The 20,391-nt window shown below is 46.9% G+C and overlaps 1 long non-coding RNA gene across 1 annotated transcript in view; it reads right to left on the minus strand.

Annotated features, from left to right (window-relative positions):
• LOC111927562 (uncharacterized) overlaps window positions 1-18,167 on the minus strand; it is a 70,458-nt gene extending 52,291 nt beyond the window's left edge. The window contains exons 1-2 of the long non-coding RNA XR_015283580.1: window positions 18,068-18,167; window positions 3,225-3,288 (exon numbers count right to left, since the gene is read on the minus strand). This is a non-coding gene — a long non-coding RNA (uncharacterized LOC111927562). The remainder of the gene's footprint in view (window positions 1-3,224; window positions 3,289-18,067) is intronic.
• Window positions 18,168-20,391: the final 2,224 nt, after the last annotated feature.

A 20,391-nucleotide genomic window follows, 5' to 3' on the forward strand; every position in this document is an offset into this window, starting at 1 on the left:
CAGATCATGAACTCAGTTAACACTTGAGCTAGTTAGAGGCCAATCAATTTATGAGCCTCTCATCTCTCTGCAGTTAACTGCTGGGAAATTGCACTTGTCCCAGGAGCAGGATCAAGGAACTAAACACAAAGCTGTGAATTTCCAGCTGACATGGGTAAGAAGAGCCCTCGTGTTTCAGATGGCCTCATATCTATTTCCACCAGCAGAAATATAGACACCCTAGCCACCGAATCAGTGAGCTTTGGCTTTAAAAGGGAGCAGTGTCTTCCTGATAAAGATGATTTGCTCTTTTGCTATAATTTTGGTTTTCAGTAGTGCAACTGATTGTAAAAGCTCCATGAGCTCTAATACATGAGCTGAGGCACAGTACCTAGCCATGCCGAGGCTCCTCACCCACAAAAAAAGAGGAGTCAAAAGCATTTTGTGGCAGCGGTGAAACCTGCACCCCCCCACCCCATATCTGTGAAGTGCTCACACACAGAATCCATTCCTCTGTCCAGCTGACACACAGCAATCTCCAGTGACAGACCATATGTCTGGACCTTCAGAAGCGATTTAGGCTGAGTGACTGATTTGTCTAGGGCAGAGAAAAACATCCTTTTGTGGTCCTAAAGAGAGAGAGCAAAGCTATTACCCAGCCCAGCTGCCAGTCACTCCCTGCTGGCTGATGGGAGCTCTCCCTCATCTGTTTTAGTGCAAAATTTTTAGTGTGAACCAGTTTCAGCAGTAGGTTAAGCTAAACCAGATGACTGTGTCCTTCCTCAGTTGAGGAACACCACTCTAGCAGAGCTGTGGGATGTCATACAAACTCCAGCAGAAGCGTCATTGCAAGTAGGTGTTGAGTGCAAACACCCTGAAGCTTCCTAGTCACTTAAAAAGTCAGTTTGCATCTTTGTTCTTGTGGCAGAGATCATTTAATTCACTGCATTTCCCAGGTCATTTACCTAAAACACAGGATCCCTCCTGGTTATTCTATATGGAAGGCAGACATACTCTGCATGCAATGGGAGCTACCTTACAAAGATTTGTTGGTGGCACTGCAAGAGAAGTGAGTTTCTGCAACCAGCTACTGACATTTTATAACCCTGCTCCTTTCAGGACTCCACTAGTGAGACCCTTTAACCACCCATTCCCACTTATCCCTGCCTAGCATTGCTAATTTCACCGACTCTCCGACTCTCCTCCCCCATCTCTCTTTATGTGATCACCTAACCTCGCCAAAATTAGTAGTGCTATGTTTAGCCTGTTCTGGCACTCTGGGCACTCCTGTGGATGCTGAGATGGTCTCACAGGGACTCTATGAATTTCCACTGCTATTGGAGAGAGGAGTGTTTTCAAAACTGCTGACACCGGATCCCACTGAGTGAACTAAACCAAGAGGCCAGAGCCTGTGAAATGTTCTTAATATAACCAGGGCAAATGGCTCCCATCTTGTGTTACTGAAGCCCCACAGTCATGTGCCCCAGCCCCATGTCCCTGTCAAGCAGGAGGGCAAAAGTGTGAGGTCATTTCCAACAACTCTGTTTCTGTGACATCATCACAGGAAAGCCAAACATCTACTCATTCTAGGCATGGGAAGTCAGAGGAAAGAGCAGACGCAGGACTTAAGTTTTCCTTTCTGCTTCCATGTGAGCCAAGCATAATTTTGAAGGGTATAGTGGGCTAATTTTCCTCCCCTTTCCTCCTTCTTGCAGGACACTGTAGCCGTATCACTGGCAGAGGTTTCGGGGCGCTGGGCTGAGGCAGCTTTGCTCCAGCCCTCCCGGAGTATGTAGGAGCCATCTACAGGTGATGGGAGATAAGGCGACACAGCCCTACTTCCCTTGCCAGCAGGAGGGCAAGATGCTAACCCCAGCTGCTAACCCCAGCTACCCTGTATTTCAACCAATCTCCTGGCTCACTGCCATCCCTCTCACAGGGAAGCCACGCCTTCTGCGAGTGGCCACAACCTCTTCCAGCTCGCAACTGCTGGCTTCAAGACAGGGAACCACCATCTGCTGGGAGGCTGGCAGTCCCTGGGGTGGTGAGCCCTGTCCAGAGGACCACAGGGAATGTGCCACTTGCAAGCCACCGCAGTTGTGAGGACCCCATGGAGACAACTCTGAAGCAGCCCTTCACACAGCTCTAGTGAGGCAGCAGGAGGCCAGACATGTCTGAGGCCAAGAGACTAGACAGAGCAAGAAAGAGACCTTCACCCCTTAATCACCAGCCTTAGGATCTAGCTAGACTTCGGCCATGTTCCAGAGAGCTGTGCTGGCAGCTGCATGGTGCTTGCCTGTGCCAACCTGCATGACCACCGTGCCAACACACAAGAGGAGGCAGAGCCCAGCCAGCTGCTGGAGAAAACACAGTGGTCATGCACAGGATACTAAGGAGGGTCAGAGGGATGTAAAGAGAGGGCTCCAGATGGAGATCAGTGATTGCAAAACATTTGAAAAAGAATGGGAACTTCTCCTGTTCAGAAAGGTTGGTGTGAATTGCTGTAGGAGGCAGGAGAAGGTCTAGACTGGAAGATCACTTTCACTCAGTAGTGCTTGAGAGATTTCATGTAAATCTATAAACTTTTGTACGTTTGCTTTTTCCATCCACTGTTACCATAAGACATCCTTCTTTCTTCCCCTTGTATTTCTACATGGACCAATGCTCACAAGAGACAGGAGGAGAGTTCTGGGCATGTTCTGTGCCTAAAATTATACTGATTCCAAGAAAAGCATCTGGTGTTCCTTTACCGTGCAGAAAAGCTCCTTTTTTTTTTTTTTTTCTTTCTTTTTACTCTCTTGCCTCCAATATCTCATCATTCTCTTTGTTTTCATTCATGTCTCTTTGTTTTCATTCATGATCTTCCCCCACTACCCCCATGGTCCCTCTGTCCTCTTCCATTTGTTTCCTACATATTACTCTCATTGAACCCAGCTCTGGCTTCTGAGTGCTGTAGCCCCCAAGGGCTCTGTCTGACTGACACATGACATGTTTTAAAGAGTGTGGACTTAGCCCCAGCGAGGTGAAAGAGCAATAGTCAGCACATATGAGTTGTGTAGCATAATAGAAAATACAGCTTTTAATTAAAACTGGTATTTCGGGACCTCTGCTGGTGGCAGCCCTGCTGAAATATGACATTGCTGAAGCCCCAGGTGTTGTAGTGTGACCCCATCCCCAGGAGCTGCCACTCCCACCATCAGTGCCAGCTCTTGGAGTGATAGGAAGTGCTCTGTGTAGTGACTTACCCAGCTTGGGCTCAGAGCACTCCCGTGACAGGATGGCACCAGCTTTGTAGCCTGGAGTAATTACCTGTGTGGCAAAGTGCAGGTCACAGTCATGGCACTGCTTTGCATGTTGTTTCCAAGAATATCCATTTAAAATTACATGAAATTGAAATGTTGTGGGATTGTGTCCCTGTTGTCACATACATAAGTGGGACTAGATCCCAGGAGACTGGGAGCAAAGCCTTCCAACATCAACCCTGTTTATTTGACGCAGGACAGCACCTGCTCTTACACATTATTCTGCCAATATCTCTTTTCATTTGTTCCTTTAATTTTTGGCACCTGATGTAGATGACTCTGCAAAGCACTCTGCAAGGACAGCCCCATGCCTCTCTCAGCAGGATGCAGCACCACAGCTCTCTGTTCACTCCTCAGCCCCTTGAAGGTGTCACCATGGCTGCAGGGAGGCACAACTGGGGATTGGAGCCAGTGCTCCAGGCACAGACAAGCCTTGATATTCTCATTTTGATACTACTGCCTCCCTGTGATACCTGGGACAAGTCACTTGGACCTTGATCTGCAAAGACAAGCATGATTTCCTCTGTCTTGGTGTCTGTAAACCTGATTAACAGCGCCACCCTATTTCACAAGGTACCACAGTGGAAGTGGATGTGCCCTACGGACAACTTGCAGAACCAGGATGGCACCTCAGAGAGAGGAAGCAGCAGCAGGCTGAGCTCATTATGAATAATTCTCTTAAAATGGAAGCAGTGCTTCCCACGTGTCCTTGAATACCTTATACCCCTGGCACAAGTGGAAAGGGCACTGGGAACCTCAGCCTGCCCAATTTGGTTCCTGTGTGCACGGTGCCCTTGTACAATGAAACTGACGAGTTACAGAAAGCTGCAGCAGCTTGACAGAGTACTTCTCATTCCCCTCTGTGCCCTTTCAGACAGTCCATGATCTGCGCCCAAGGCATGCCTCAGAGCTGGGTATCTCTCAACTCTAAGTCACGACATTACCTTCTCCTGAATTTTCAAGCAAAAAAAATACCTGCTCCATGGGTGGCCTATGACACTGATGTTTCCCATCAAAGATGAAGTGAATTAGTGCTCTGTCCTTCAGGGTGCACCTGACAGAGGCCAGTCACTGAATAGCACTTCAAAGACAATCAGAAGGAGAAGGCAAACTAGGTTTTTAGCACAGAAGAAAATATAGGTTTTAGGGCACACCTGACGCTTAAAGCCATAGCTCATTTGATATATAGAGGTTGGTTGTTTGGGTTTTTTTAAAATTTAAAATATTAGGGTGGATCACAGGGAACAGGTCCATAGTTTGGACCCAGCAATACCTCCACCTATCAGCAGAGGAAACAAACAGCAAAGAAGAGCTGCCAGCAATGCTCCTTCACCAGCACTGCCCTCGGTGAGGCCCTGGGGCTCCTTGGTGCCAGATCCCAGTGTGGGAGCATGGTCCTCCAGGTGGGAAGAGGTGTCAGCAGTGACTGAAGGTAGTCATTCTCTCTCCACAGAGTAACTCAGTGGTCTGGCAAGAAAAAGGAAGGACCACCAACAAGAACCCAAGTTCATGCTGGCTGCTGACTCAGCATGGGAATGAGGTTTAACGGTAGGAGCTGCAGGTCTGGTTTGGATCTTCTGGGGAATGTTTTCTACAGCTCTGGAAGTATAACAGAATGACTGCTGCAGTCATGTAATGGAGGGAAGACCAGGGTCCTGCCATTTAGCCTCAGACTTCCTGAGTGGAGACCCTTGAGAGCATCCCCCTGGCTGTGCAAGGACTGCAGAGCACAAGGTACTGATCGTCTTGCCCTTGCTGAAGCCTGTTTGAGGAGAACCATCCCTGGAGGAGGAAGGGGAACTGTGCCTGATGTTTTCCCTCAGCACCTGTCCTTCAGGACATGTACAGGGGTACTTTGGATGTCAGCAGAGCTCATCAAGAAGGTAGTGGAAACCCCACCCCAAGGGACTCCTGTCCTTTTTAACCACAGGTTTAGATCTTTCACACACCAGCAAGCATAGAGTTAAGACTGCAGTTCAGATGAAATCCAAACATTTGCAAGTGTGGGAATTCCCAAAGAAGGCAACAAAACTACCTTCACTCTACCCTCCCAGGAGTGCTTTTACACAGCCTGCAGCTGAGTCTGCCTCATCCAGCTGCAACAAAGACTTTAATCTTATCAGTGACCATAAAAACTCAAATTCCTCTTAACAGAATTGCTGATGGGGACAGTAGTGGTAAGCCTAGCTTCATTGCAGGCTTGAACAGTCAACAGCAGGGAAAAATGCTATATCACAGATTCCTGAATCACAAATTCCTATATCATCCCCCACTCCACAGGATCCAAAATGGTTTTTCGCTCCATCATTCAAGGGGTAGGATTTTCACATTACTGAAGTTAAACAGGTACAATGCTTCCTGCAGGCTCATCTAAAAGTGCTGCAGAAGTGCTCTGACCTGACAGCAGGTGTGCTTGGCTGCAGGTGGGACTGACAACTCCCCTGCATGGTTCCACCAAAAATGCTGTGTGCTTGTGGGCGCAAGTTCCTTGCAAAGACATGCTTCTCCCTGCAAGGTGCAGTATGTTCAGCAAGGATGATGGATGTCCATGGAAATGGCTTGGTATTTTGATGGTGAGAAAGCAAACTCCAAGTGCTCATCTCCCACCTGGACTCTCTTCCATGTATGAGGGCAGGTCCTAGAGCTGGAAAGCAATAGGTGGGGTCAGATCTCAGACAGGGAGCTGAGACCTGGGTTACACTTCAGTGGCTAATTCTGGTGTTACTGACAAACAAGAAAGTGCCAATAAGGTTGTCTCCCATGGTCTGTAACTTGGAGGTGTAAGCTCCATCCCACACATACTTGGACCATGGGCAAGAGGCGGTGAGGACGACCTCCTACATGCATGGGCCTTTCCTGGGCTACAGTTAGCTGTCTTTCCCTTGCACACCTGCCACTGCCATCATCCTTCCTGCTGTCTCAGGTTCATTCCACTATCTCCCTCTTTGTCCTCTCTTGAGGTATTTATCACCTGCTATGACCCCACCAGCTATGCCCTGCCTCCCCATACTTTCAGAAGAATTAACTACTTCCATGTTTCCCTTACCTCTCCCTCATGTCAGATGTGTTCTCTCAGCCCATTCGCCCACATGCATTTCCCTCCCCAGGCACACGAGTGGTCTTTGCACATACGTTTCTCATGTAGGGCTGTGAGACAATCTGAGCACTGCTCCAGCTCAGTCTGGTCTCTAATGGAGATGCCTCACCCATGGAAGGAGGTTTGCCCTCTGCTTTGCAGCTGATGGCTCATCTTACCCACTGGGAAGACGCCCCAGGATACCCAAGGACAAAGCACCCTTGTGCCAAAGACCTGGAATGACCGTGCAATGCAGACACACTTGAACACCCTCTGAGAACAGATCTTTAAGTACTGCTCATGGCTTTCCAAGATCTCACTCCTGATGCTGATAGGAAGTCACTCTGCTTACACAGGAGAGGCTGGTGGAAATACTTGGCATGCACTTTAGCTGTTGATAAGGCTGGACTATCTGCCAATACACACTGTGCCTCTCCCTCTGTCTGACTTGGAGTGGTCTACAGTTCTCCATCATATGTCAACAGCTATGCCTTCTGGCTCCTTCCCCTTGCCTCACCCTTTGTACATCTTGGATTATAGTTGCTCAGCACAGGGGTTGGCCAAGACCCCAATGCCCAGGCCCTGTGATATCTGACTGCTTTGGGAATCAAACTATGGAGGATATCACAGAGGCACACAGTATTGCTTACAACTGCATTCAGACACGTGGCTTCACTTGCAGAAGTGTGCATCTAACCCTGGTGTTGGGCAGAGGAAGATAATGGGCCTCCTTCCTCCCATGTCAAAGGCTGTGAGGTGACAAAGAGCCATCCTAATTAGGGGCTACAGAGATGACGCTTCCACTGAGAACAAGTTTTATTTATGAGCCAGATTAGGAGGCATTAATTGCTTTCTCTCCTGGTTTCTGCTCAGAAAGGTACAGTAATCACAGGAACATTTTTGACATTGTTGACATAGCTTCCCAGCCCTCCTGCTGAGAAACAGGGACTCTTGCATACTTCAAAAGGGCTTAAAGGCTCGGGTTGTGCCACCACAGTAGTAGTGCCGATGTACGACTGGGGTGGGGGGAATTTGCATTAGAAGGATTAAATACCAGGGCTATTGTGGAATTTTAAACTGATGTTTTCCGGCTGACCACAGGCCCAGAGCTTGTGTGTGGCATGTTTGAGCCTTAAAAGTGCTCTTGATCCTCTGATCTCTTATTTCATAACATTTCTCCCCACTCCCTTCCTTCAAATGTATTTTGCTTTTCTTCTGGCTGCTGAGCAGACACACACTAGCAAAAAGAAAACGTTGGGTTGACAGTACTGAAAGCAGCCTGAAGCTCAGGAAAGCTTTCTTTGCATGTATTTGAAATGCTGAGTGTCTGGATTACTCTTATAGTCCTGAGCCCTGAAGTAACAACGAGGTTAAGGCAAGATCCATTCTGATCATTCTGATTCAAGTGCCCTGTGAAGCTTTGATTCAGTCCTGCACAAGCACTAAGGAGTATTCTTACATCTGATTATGTTATGAGATGTGTGTCTGGCTTGTGGTTCATAAAAAACTCTCCTGACTTTCATAGCATGATGCAAAATTAGAGGTTTCTTGCAGCTTCATAACATAATGGTGTCTCTGCTGAGACAGCCCATCACCAAAACATCAGTCCATTATATTTCTGGCACTTCTCAAGTACCTCACTCTGCAGGAAGAGATTGATCCTGTGAGGATGCTCAGCCTCTGACACCACTGCAGCTATCATATTTCTGTGCCAACCTTCCATCCAGCTGTCATTGAACACAGGCTCAGGCTGCACATTGATGTCCTACTGTGGTTAATTCTCATAGTAGTCACCCCCCTGTGCAGTGTTGTGTAAGAAAACATGGTTCTGGAAGGGAAAGATATCTGGAGCTGAGGTTTTGGATTGGGTTTTTTTGTTTGTTTTGTTTTTTAATGCTCTGCATAGAAGTGAATACCCAGCCTTCCTGTATTAGCCTTGCTACATAGAACATCCCAAAGCTGAGCAAGTCTTGCCTTGGCTTGTCTTTGAGACAGACATTAGAAACTGGAAAGGGCCAGCTTTGGCCCTTAGAATGCAACATTGTGGTTTGATGTATAAGCAGGGCCTAAAAGGGAAGCACATGCCCCTGCCTGAAGACTGGGAGCACTGTGGGAGTCCCTTTGCTGCTCCCCCACATCACCACATCACAGCCAGCAAGCATCCCTCCACAGGATCATCATGACAGCCCCATGAAAAGAGGGACCCACAGCCTGCTCCCAGCTCTTGCTTAAATCAGGTTGCCTTCCCAGAGGGCAGCCCTGTGGTTTACAGGGTACACGCACCCTCTGTAAGCAGAACAGTCTCTTTCCACTGCCATGTGGCCCTTTGTGGCTGAAGGCCCCTGTCAATGTCAGCTAAAATTGCTGAGGATATAATATGCAAATATATATATCTGTTCCTGTCCTTTCAAGCATCACTCTTCTGGGTGTTTCTAGTAGTTATAATTCAGCAAGGACTTGGCAACTCATCAAAGCTAGTATTTTCCCTTAGTCTGATGCAGTAAAGTAATAAAAGAACAACCACTTAAGATCTTGGACCAGTTACACAGAGACGCAGCAAGAGGATTCAAATTTTTCCCCGCAGCCATGACTCAGCTTTACAGCCCATCCCCTACTGGGTAGTTTCCCCAAAGTGATGGTTGTAGCACAGCCAGCTATCCCTCTACCACATTTCCTCACATATCCCAGGATATCCTCCATGGGAAGCTGAGCATGCTGTCATGGAAGCAGCAGCAGATCCAGCCTTCAGGAGCAGGTGTGCTCTCATCTGTATTTGACAGATGCCTGTTGATTATTTAAAATGCACAAGTGGTGTATTTGGTGCTAGACCAGCAGCAAGCAAGACCAGCCCTTTTCCCCAATGAGTTTTCCATGCAGATTACGCAGATACCAAGAGGCAAGGCAGGGTTAGGCATGAAAGAGGAAGTCAACCATGTCACAGAGGAGGATGGTGATGAAAGGAGAGACAAAAGCTGTGAGACATTTAGTGGAATTGAAAGGGATGGTTTGAAGGAGAGAGTAGAAATGGTTTTCTACTCATGAGAAACAAAGAGGCAGCAGAAATTTGTCAGAAGTCCCAGAGAATATTGAGGAAACATACCAGCTTCAGGCTTAAAAGAAGCACAGTTCCTGCTCTGGCCACCATATCTTACTGGTGCAATAAGGCTGTTAGAACCTGGGAATGAATAGTCCTATAAATGCAGCAGAAGGGGCTGCCATGAGTTGGTCTTTTGCAATGTGCACAGATGTGCAACATTCTGGATGTGTAGTATGAAAGGATAAGCAGGAGCTGGGGAAATACAGAAATTATAAAATCTATGCTGAGCTGTCTGTACAGGCCTCTATGATCCTGTATACTTGCGAATGATTTGTCTCACAGTAGTGTTGTTCAGATCCTAGTGTCATCATTCTGTTTAGGAAGGGGTGGGCAGGAAAGCACCAGTGATACTACAAGAGGGGCATAAAGTCACCACTACCTCCTCACAGGAGACACAGCCTTCAATCCCTCCTGCTTCACTCTCGTGGCTACAAATTGCAAGGAGAAAAGCTGCTGACAAAAAGGAGCCCATTAAATCAATAGACAACTCAATGGCTTTTTGATTCACAGTGCACTGATTCAATATCCTGCTGGAACAAGGATAAGTCTCTGTTTGATGGTCTACTCAAGTAAGATCTTTTGTAAAAATAAGATACTTTTTGGAATCTTGCACTGACCACACCAGACCATGCAATTCCTCTCCTCCTTGCAGGGATGCACTTACACATTGCCTGCTTTAATAGTTGAGGTGGCCTTTTTATTTCAATCACTTATTTTCATTCGCTTCTGCAACCTTCTGAAACCATTTCAAGTTGATTTTTTTCCCCTGGGCTGAAATTTCTCACACTCATGCTCAGCCCTGGGTGATGAAAGCTTGATGATAATCTGCTGTTGCTGGTGTCTTGACTCAACTAAGTGGTGATTTTGGGCTGGAACAACTGGAACTCACTGATACACTGATTGGAGGAGGCACGGAACACATTGTGCCTCCTCACTAACTCCACACACTCTAATTTTTAGGTCCTGGGATGTCTCTTCATGACTGCTTCAACACCCAAGCAACAACCAGACTCCAGAACACCCTGATCTTGCTTCAGTCCATGTTGCCTTCTGATCCAGCATGTATGGTCCTGCTATGGCTTACCCATGCAGGTCACTTCATTTAAGAGACATTAGCAGAGTGGTTGATATTATTAAAGAGAAGCGTAATCAAATAGAGCCCACAGGCTAAGCAAGCCAAGTCGTTGCAGGGTAACACTGCTTTTCATTAACTTCTTTTTTCTTTGGCACAAACCTTGCTAATGTGTGGCCCCAATTTTGCAGAGTGCCCATCCTTTTACCTGTGTGCCTCCCTTGACTTCTAACACACAGTACACAGAGTTTTGCTTTGAAATCCCTGAGGACAAGTTGGCCTATTCACAGGATTAAGTGCTGCCCACTATGGTTTCCAGAGCTAGCTTGACTGCAGCACAAGACTTGGGGCTCTTGATTTCAGCCGACTTCCTCTCAGTGTAGGGGAGAGAGCTGCCTCTGTGTGGCTTGTTATGGCTCTCTTGCACTCCCTTGTTCTCTCTTTTTTAGGGTCTCTTCGCTTTACCTTTTCTGCTCCCCTACACATACTAGTGCCAGGAGACCCCTTCAACACCACTTTCCCCTCCCTGAAACTGAGCCCTTGGCAACATGATCTCAGCTGGGTACTTCATCTCTGTACCCCACGGGTAGCTCAAGATCAGTCAAGGGTGACATTTGAGACCACATTCTTTTTTACACGGTCCCTGTGTGCTCTGCAACTGTTGGAAAGAGTCCTGCTGGAGAGCTCCATGAAAGGCAACACTGTGCCATGGCAGAGGACTTTTCATGTTGTTTCACCCTGTGAAGAGCCCAGCTGAGCAGATACCTCAAACACAAACATCTTTGAAAGGAGGGTGGAGGAGATTAAAAGCCTCAAACCCCTTTAAAATCACAAAGTAGTCTGATAGTGAAGGCCTCTGGCATTGGTCAAAAGCTAAGGAGGCATAGCAGGGAAAATTATCTAAAGCCAGGCTAAATTCAAAAGAAGGTCAGACATCATCTGTGCTCCCCTCACTCTCTCTTGGCACTCTCTACTACCTGGAGCACCCACTGTGGAGCTTGCTGGGAGGCAGGCAAAAAATTTCTTTAAAAACTTTGAATCAAAAGGACATTCAGGCAGCCAGCAGGTCTGGTGGGAGGGCTGGGGGGAGCATAGTGCCCCATCCTGCCCAGCTCTTGGAGACCAGCTGGATCAGCTGGGGCAGGGGTGAGTAAAATGTCTCCAATGTCAACCAGTGAGGCTTACCTTCCCTTTATAGCAGCCCTGATGGCTGAGTGAGAGACACCGCAGGGAGAGCTGAGCTTCAAGGTTGGGGGGGGGGGGGGGGGCGGTGCAAATGCTAGCCTGCAAAGTCAATAGCAATTTAACACCCCACTGACTTTTTTGGTTGGCAACAGGATAGATGTTTAAATCATAACCTTCTCCTTCCTATACCCCTCCTCCCCACCAAAAATAAATAAATAAACCTAGCAGACCCTGTTTTGGCCTGCCAAGAACTTGGAGCATTTGCTGTTCACTCCCCGAGCTTCATGTTGGGCACCATCAGCTGAGTCTTTCCTTGAGCCAGAGATGCTCACTCCCATCCAGCCTTTGGAGGGGTGTTGAGGACCAGGTGTCAGCAGGGCTGGCCCAGCAGCTGGCTGGGACCCAGGCCTGTGTCCCTGAGTTGCTGTGCAACCGAGGCACAAGGCTCAGCATGGCAATGCATACGTGCTGCTTCATCCATGCCGCAGCCAGCTCATACCAGCCTCTCTGACCCCTGGCGCCAAACTCATGGGCCCCAGCTGGGCTCATTGCCTGTCAGGGAGAGCAGCAGGAGAGGCTGGGAGTCTGTGAAGAAATTAGGGAATAGAGGGAGGGAGGGAGGGAGGGAGGGAGAGAGGGAGGTGGAAAAAAGGTATTTTTGAGTGTCAAGTAGTGCCCTTAGAGATCCACCAGGATCTGAGACTAATTTATTTTCCACTTGAAACTGATGCCTGAAAACAGGTCCTACAAACTCACTGCCCTCTTCAGGTTACAGAGCCCTTCAGCCCTTCAACCCTGTAATCTTCTTTTTATGAATTTGTTCAGACCCTGGAAGAAATGCAGCTCATTGCAGAGCCATCTCCTGCTCAGTGAGAATTGCCCCAAAACCCATTTTATGTCCTCCCACCACAGACTGTAGAACAAAGACTCAGCTCAGCATCTCCCTTACCCCCTTTCCCTTGAAGGTGTCTTTTCCTTGCACATGGTACTGCAAAATAGTTCTTTCCCTAAGGGAGCTCTCTGTCATTCTTTACAGCTTTGGTTTCTGTTTGCACCCTCTGTCCAAGGATCCTAATCTACAAGGCGATGAATTCAGAGGAAAAACATCCATCAGCTGCAAGGCCCATTGAATATGCCTGATATCAATTAGGATCTAATTTGTCTAGTCTTATTTTTCACATATGAGTCCATATGACTGAGACTCCCAGCAGTAAATGGGAAATTTTCTCCCTCTCTGCACCTGGGTTCCAGTGGTTTTGATCAAACTGAATAATCTGGCTTGAACTTCTATAGCTGCAGCCCCTGCCTACCACCACTGAGCTGGATATAGCAGAGAAAAGTGCTTTGGGAAGGGGGAAGCAAGAAGAGGAGCTAGCTTGGAAGAACACCTGCAAGTAATGAATGTGCAGTGTAATGTCCAGTTAACCCCAGAGTCTTTCCAATAGGTTGACCTTCAGATGAGCAGCAGGAAAATAAGCTTTTGTTAACATGTGCAGCGAGGCATGTGTGCTTTCACAAGGTTGGCAGGGACTGAGGTGCTCCCCAACAGCCTGCTTTCCATTGGACTGTGCATGTCAGTTGTCTGAAAAGATGAGACGTCAAAAAAAGGGGGCTGCAAACAAAGAGCTAAGTGATGCTCAATACAACAATGGGATCAGCTCCCTCCTTTTCTCCAGTCTCCTTTGCACATCAGCACAGCTCAGGGCAGAACTGTCCAAGCACCTATAAATTAAGGGTATAGTCCAAAAAATGCCTGAAGAGTGCCCTGCTTCCAAATGCAGGTGCTGACTGTGAATATTAGGGCCAAAGCTCCTGCTTTAGAATTTCTGAGAGTTGGATTCTGTCCTATTCCCTCCCTTATAGTGCTGCAGCAGGAGAGCTGTTTAGTGCAGCCCAGTCTTTCAAATATTGGTGCCTGAAAGTAGGTTCCAAAATACATGTGAAGCAGCCCCTTTCAGAAGCTCAGTGCATCTGGACGAATAATGTCAAATGTCCTCACAGTCACTGAAAATGCATTCCAGCTGCCTAACTCTGGGTTTTGGAGAAAAATTTGAGGTAAGATGGAAAAGTTTGGTTTCACTTGTTAGCAAGTCTTTCCATTCATACCCAGTGGAGAAAAGAGACTAGCAAAATTTAGGACAGTTACAATAGAAGACAATAGAAACAGAAAATTGGTCTGTTAGCAGATTTCCACCCTTTTTTCTTTTTGTAAGCCCATGAATACATATCTCTTTGATGACCCTGTTTGTTTTTATTCTTCCTGAAAATGGTCCTCCTATTATTTTTGCCTTATCCTTTGTCACTGTTTGTAATCCCTCTAGTACATTCTATTCATAAAGAAATCTAGTCTGAACAGAAGAAAGGTCACGCTCTTGACCATACCTCTGTTATGGCCTAGACAACAGTGGGCTATGACATGAGGTTATGGGTTGTGCCACTGATTGGAAACAGGAATGGCTATGGAACTCTGCTTCCTTTGTCCCTCAGATATGTCTTACTTGCAGGAATGGTGCACAATAGGTTCTAAAGAATGCTTGTTTTTCTCAGTGACTATTTAAAATTTAGCTACTTTTTCTTCCTGTATCAGTTTTGTACAACTCCTAGTTTATATGCACCTCCTTTCAAGGCAAAGGGGATATTCAGGAATGCTGAGCTTCACAGACTGCTGGGTTTTGCCTTATGAACTGAACAGACACCAGACACTGCTAAGTGGACAAACCAGGATGATGGAAGCAGTAGGTCTGAGAGGAGCTAATTATATGTGTGCAGGGCTGTACTCAGAGGAGTCCCACTCAGAGCTCTTCCTATCAGAGGGAGCTTCTCACTCGCTGTATCTTTGAGAGCCACCTTTATCAACTAAAATCAGCTCAGGATCTTTGCCTCCAGATTCCAAATAGCCCTATCCTTGCCTCCCTCCTTCCAGCTTCATCTCTTTAACCAATACCTCCCCAGGGCTAGGGGTATGGCAGAGATCCCAAGGGAGTGGTGATGGCAGGGGAATCCCAGATAGCTGAAGACAACCTCACCTGTTCTAGGGGAGGAATTTAAATACCAGCCTTCCCATGAGAACTCAGGAGATGTGGGGAGAAGGACCAGACCACTTCTTTCAAGTCCCTTTGACATTAAAGAAAATATTGCCTGAAGACCCCAGTGGTCTGGCTCTTAGAAGATGCTTCTCTGCGATGTTCTCCAGGCACAACTGCTCAACAGAAAGACATTTGCCCTAAGCAGGAATAAATGAGCTTGTGTGTCCCACACCTTTAACCCTCTCCTTTAGTCCTAGCTAGTCAATGTACCAACAGACACTGGTACTTGAACTATGTCTTTAGAGTTCCATTGGTAGGCAGGAGATGTTCTCATGGCAGAGAACTCTTGTGGGGGGCCACAGTGGCATTGTGAGCTTGTTATTTTATGAGTTAGTCTCGTGTGAACACAGTCCCAGGGGAGAAAATGACACAAAATCAATTGCACAGATCAATACCTGTTCTGATGTATTTCCTGGTGACAGGACAGATGGCTGATTGAAGGTAAACATAGTCTGAACAAAGTCTGGGCACAGCAAAAGGTTCCAGATGGGAACCAGAATTTCAGAGCTCCTCAGACCCACCTCCACACACACATTACAGGCACCAACCAAACAGTAATAAATGATTAACAGGGCTGCTGTGTATTAGCCTCTGTTTTTGGTCCCCTCCCACTATTTCTGGCTAATTTCACAAAAAACGCAGGTGATAGGCAATTGTGCATTTGGAGAAATTAATTAGCTATTTAGCTCTCTGTGAACTTCATACAATCCTGAGAATCCTGTTTCCCCCTTCCTAAATGCCTCAGACCTCAGACCAGTCCTTTCAGATGGAGGCTGCTCAAAGGCAGTCCCCTTTGGAGCCCATCCAACTCTTTCCTGAAGTCCTACAGAGTAATGCAGCAACCCTCTTCTTCCTTCTGTGAATTGATCTGTATCTTCAGAACCCTCAGTTCTTCATATGATGGTAAAGAGAGACAAGGCCTAGGGATGGAAGCTTTTGCTTATGATGAAGAGCTGGTACAAGATAATCACTTGGGCTTATTGCCTCCTTCAGACCATCCTCCCATTCCCCTTCACTTCCTCTATCCTTTAACTAGATAGGTAGTTCCTTCATCTAGGTGGGTAGTCTAGACATCCATTTGCCACTTCCTGCCTCTTGGCCCATTTTCCATGTCTGTAACACTACAGCACTGTAATATCAGAAATATTCTTTCTTGGGTGCTGCCCACTCTTTTGCACCCCATAGTATAGTCACACTGTCAGACTTGCAACAGGCTGAAGGGAAGGAAGTCTTAATTTATTTTGTCAGGCTCCAGCCCTAGCTCTCAATATGGTCTCAAACTGGTGGGAGGGACTCTAATATCCAGCTATGATCAGATATAGCCCAAGAGGGCAGAAGAATCTGGAGCTGAAATTGGTCTTGTTCTTTCTATTCCAAATGGGATCTTCATAGCCTTTCCCTTGAGCATGGGCATCTTGAGTAAGAGAAGACCACTGGTCAGGTCTCCGGGAGCAAGAAAGAATGGTACCAGAGGGGACTGTGCCCTGAAATCTCTACAGAGCACGGCAGTTCTGCATCAGACAGCTTCATTCTTGTTCTCTGACCTTCAGTTCCCCCTCTCAATAATTGTATTCATTATACAACACCAGGATTAGACAGTGCCTGCTGGTTGGCACGCTCTGATGGGCATTAATACCTGCTGGCACAGAAGCAGGCATACACCAATACTCCTGTGTACTAATGAAAAGGCACCATTTCCACTTCCATTTCAGCACACACAGGGTTTCCTGAGAGCCTGAGAGCACTGATCTTTGTGTTCAGGAGAACATGTGCTGCCGTCAGTCCTGCCTCACAGCTCCAGGAGTCCTGTGGCTTAGGGCAGTGACAGAGAAAGGGATGAGGCCAAACTGAATCCCTACAAAAATGTTGTGGGGCCAGAGTTTGTCAGCACTGTATCACACAAAAGAACTCCCAGTTCTAAGGCCCAACAGCAAGACAACACCCCATGAACACTGCACATGACCTTATTGTCATCTTATCAGATTAGCAGGAACTCACTGTCTCAATAGTGCTATTGGGGCACACAAGCCAAGCAAGGTATTTTTCTAAGAAGTAGGTAGTATTTATAATGATCTCCAAATGTTGCATTGGAATAGTAACTATTTAAAACATGTTAGACTTCCGAAAGAAAAATGTCCTTTGTTGCTTCTGATAAACTGATTTCAAGACCACAGGACTGAGAAGGAATTTGCCCTCAAGCTTGCTTAGTCCAGAACCAACCACTGCAGAGTATCTTGAAGTATATCTCTGGAGGAACTGATAACAATCACATTTCCACTCAGAATGGACAATGGAGCCATTAGGCTGATTCAGATGTCTGCTATGACCAGAATGGACAGCATCTGTGCATAATTGTTTATGTTTCTGATCTAGATGTGATGTATGGGAATATAAAACCTTTGAAAAAGTGGGGTGCTGAGTGCAGAAATGGGCACGACAGGCACTAACATAGAGAGGTTCATATCCTGCAGGTGACAGATCTTATGTTGTATGGCAAGCCAATTTAAAACAATGCTCCAAGACTACTAACAGCAGCCTGGCACTGCTGCAGTTCATGCCTCAGATATTGGGTCATCTGAAGCCTCTGTGAACAGGACCATATACACACAAATGCTTGGTGACAACCACCCACCCTCAGCAAGTTGAGGGTATGAAGATTTTCTACTCAGCTCTTGGGGTGTGGGAATTTTGATTCAGTTCCACGCATGCAGCTCTGCAATTCACGTTCTGCAAACAATAGTTTGGTCACTCCAAGAGCAGTGAGCATGAAAGGGGTGTGACTGGAGCGGCTCTGTTCCCAGAAGTCAGGCCAATTCTCTAATGGGAGGTCAACCAGCATCTCTGCTGAGTGTCCACGAAAGAGGTTTTGGCAGCCTCTCTGGAGATAGTTCCAATTCAGGAGAAACTGCTGCTAGATTTGGGACAGGCAGCGTGCAGATCACGCCTGTGTGCAGCCAAGCAGACATCTTTGCCAGAGACACTTCTACAGCATGCTTGATCTTGACTTTTTATTCATTGTATTGCATTGTTCTTGCATGTCAGCCCCTTCCACTCCCCTCTGCCTCACCAGCCTTTCATTGCCAAACCATGCCACATCTCCTCTCTGCCTTAAACTTTCTTTGTTTCTCTGCTCCTTCCCCCACAAAAGGATTTCTCTTTCTTTTGTTTCAGACTCACATCTCCTAGAAAAGATTCTGATCTGAGTGTTTCCTATTAAAAGCACAGTAAATACAGAAAATTTTTGCTTTAACAAAAAGCCCTGCTACTAACCTGCATGAGAAAAACATCCTCTCCTGTGAATTCTTTGAGCTAGGCACTGTTTCATCCTATCTCTTAGAGAAATTCTCCAGCACAAAGCCTTCGTGCAGTTCAGTTGCAGTTAACAAACAGTACTATGAACTGAGCTTGCAAGGGATGAAACTGACCTTCCTGGAATAAGTTCATTCCCGTTTGCAATTATCTGGTGACAGACTTCACCTCAGGCTGAATAAATATAGTAATTCAGTTTCCAGAGCTCCAGTTACTATTTCATAAATGGTGCTCAACTGTGACTTGGCCTGGCTTCAAACAGGGATGGGTAGCTTAGCTCCAATTGATTTGCCCTTTAAGTAAAAATTAGAGCAAGTACAATGCCAGGATTGCAGTCCCCATGTGGAGCATGATATCTCTGAGAAAGAGAATATGGCTTTGGACCTAGAGCAGATAGCTGGGTTCTGAAACCAACTCAGCAGGTGATCTTAAGAAAATCACCATTCTTCAGGTTTCAGTTTCCTGAAGGAAAAGGGGAGCATCGTAATGCAGTACCACAGGAATCACTAGAGTGCATTTCCCTTTCTTGAAACCAGTATAGAGTCTTGTATAATTACATTTACAGTGAACTTCATGTGGTATTTCTTTCAATGGAGCACTTCCTCCCTAAAAGCATTGTTCTCAAATGCTCATGAGCACTGCTTTGAAGAGGGGCACCATAGGCATCTAGCAGTCCTCTGACAGAACAAAGCTTTCCCTGCACAGTGCTGTCTGGTCCAGATAGGTTAGTAAGTACAAAATGTATCAACAGACACCTAGGTTTGATAGATCGTATGTTTGAAATAAGTCAGAAATGAGCCTTCATAATTTCGTGAATATCTGTTCCTAAAACATGAATCAACACCAAGAGAAACATGGGGGTTTTTACCATCTCTGTTGAGATTCTAAAAGACAGTGACCAACAACACCTCTTCATGGCAGGCTAAATCAAGAGCCAGGGGATACTGAGGTCAGCTGAAACATGTACTGGGGGAACGAGGCTTGGAAAAGCCCTGGACCAACTGAGAGGCTGACTGCATCTCAGGCAGGATAACAGAGCTGTGAGAGGCACGGGATTGGAAGAATGGTGAGGATGTTCTAGGTCTGGACAGCATAGCAGCAGCAGCAGAAGCAGAGCTGCTTGTGAGGCAGCATGGACTGACAGGGGAAGGGATGTTGTCAGGAGGAGTGGTGGCCACAAAGGCTGCACGCACCGGCCTGCAGCCAGGCACTGCTGCAATCAGCCTCACTGCTATCAGCAGCTGGTGAGGCCACAAACTTAAAGACAAGGCTGCACAGACAAGATTATGAAACCCACCATAGCTGCATGAGGAGGAGCAGTCTTAAGTTGTTTGCGGAATGAGATATCAGGGTGAGGCTTCACATGCCCAGGCACCATGCAATAGAACCACCACCTCACAGCAGTCATCAGCACACACAAAACTGTCCCTGCTGAGGGTAATGCAAGGATGCAGTGGAGTATTTCTGCAGGGCTTGGAGATATTTGCAGTGCAGTAGTAGCTCTGGTGACAGCGGCAGCTCTGCATCCATCCCGTGAGACACTATTTTGCATAGGGCTGGCTGCTGGAAACGCTATAGCATAGGGGGACCGGCTGGTGCTTAGTCCTCTGATGGAAAAGGGCATACTCTGCCTCAAGGGTGGCCAGTCTTCCACTTCAGCAGGGGGGAGAAATGAAATGGATTGTTTGAAGGAGATACAAATGTTAAAAATGTTCCCTGTAACCCTGCCTGGAGATGGTTGCTGTAAATACCATCATGAGTGCACCATTTCTGGCATAGCTGGCTATTTTTTGTTTTTTTCAAATCACTCCTACTCTTGAAAAAAATCCAGAGACACTGACACAATCCTGAAGTTATCCAGAGAGATTCAAAATATCCCATGGCTGGCACACTTAAATAAATACCTTTGTACCAAGGATGCCTCAAGAGCAGAGAGCTGCAATTCCCTGGGTTAAACAGTCTCACAGGACAACCTGCCTTTGACTGCTTTGACACAGCTCCAGCAAGAGGGATGGATGGTAGCCCTGCAAGGGACAGCCTCAGCATGTAGACAACCACTACTCAGCCATGGTCAACGGCACTTGAAATGCCACAGTTCCCATGGGTCCAGAGTCCCCTTAGGACCTAAACAGAGGACTCTGCTGAGCATCAGGACACATGTCTGCAGGACTGGCACTGCAAGTTCACCACTGAGAAGTCCTGGAAGCCAGCCTCAGAAATCTTCAGGACTGCATTTGTCCCTCAAAGTGCCACCTATCTGCCCCTTCCCTAGCCAGCTGTCCCAC

The sequence above is a fragment of the Cyanistes caeruleus genome, chromosome 2 (genome assembly GCF_971803275.1).
Source record: "Cyanistes caeruleus chromosome 2, bCyaCae1.hap1.1, whole genome shotgun sequence".
Taxonomy (NCBI): Eukaryota; Metazoa; Chordata; class Aves; order Passeriformes; family Paridae; genus Cyanistes; species Cyanistes caeruleus.